At 44.2% G+C, this 685-nt stretch overlaps 1 protein-coding gene across 1 annotated transcript in view; it reads left to right on the forward strand.

Annotated features, from left to right (window-relative positions):
- Positions 1–16: 16 nt before the first annotated feature.
- The window catches only part of SPRY2 (sprouty RTK signaling antagonist 2), a 5,987-nt gene continuing 5,318 nt past the window's right edge, over positions 17–685 (forward strand). Inside the window, exon 1 of the mRNA XM_014955532.1 lies at positions 17–625. The gene's annotated coding sequence lies outside the window, so the exon portion shown is untranslated. The remainder of the gene's footprint in view (positions 626–685) is intronic.

Here is a 685-nt window from a genome sequence, read left to right on the forward strand (position 1 = left end):
CGATTGCAAACCACAGAGCTGCCTGCAACACACACACGCTCGCAGAGGGAGCGAGAAAAGCTAGAGGGAGAGAGGGGAGAGGAGCTTTGCAGCCAAAGCAGCTTCTCAGCAGAACGGCTACATTGCACAAGCTGCTTTTTCGGAGGAGCTCAGTGGAAGAAAAAAGCTTTGGGATTTTTTTTTTTTTATTAGATCCACTTTTTTATTTTGTTTTCTTTGGCTTTCCCCTGCCTCTTGATCATTTGCAACAACAACAACAGAAAGTGACTTGGTATTGGCGATTCGGCCTCCTGTTCATTGAGGAAAAAAAGGAAAGTGTGTGTGTGAGAGACTGAGTGATTTCTTTTTTTAGGAGCAAAGGAAACCCACCCCGATCCGGAGAGGTGTTTTTATTATTATTATAGTATATACGCGCACACACGTATTTATAATCGATCCGGGGAGAGGGACCTAACTTTGCTCTGGACTTTTTACGTGGTGATCATTCTTACTCTTGATTTGCAAGTTGGACTAAAGCAGAGTTTGGAAAAGAATTTTTTTTTGCTTTAGGGCTGGATTTATTTGCAAACCGCAGGAAGAAGAAAATACAAGAGAGAGAGGGATTTGGTGCAGCGCCGCGATCACGGTGAGAGCCTTTTCCTTCTTTGCAAAACAAGCTTTTCAGTAACCCCCACTCCCCCACCCC

This window comes from Calidris pugnax, unplaced genomic scaffold (genome assembly GCF_001431845.1).
Source record: "Calidris pugnax isolate Ruff unplaced genomic scaffold, ASM143184v1 scaffold153, whole genome shotgun sequence".
Lineage (NCBI taxonomy): Eukaryota > Metazoa > Chordata > Aves > Charadriiformes > Scolopacidae > Calidris > Calidris pugnax.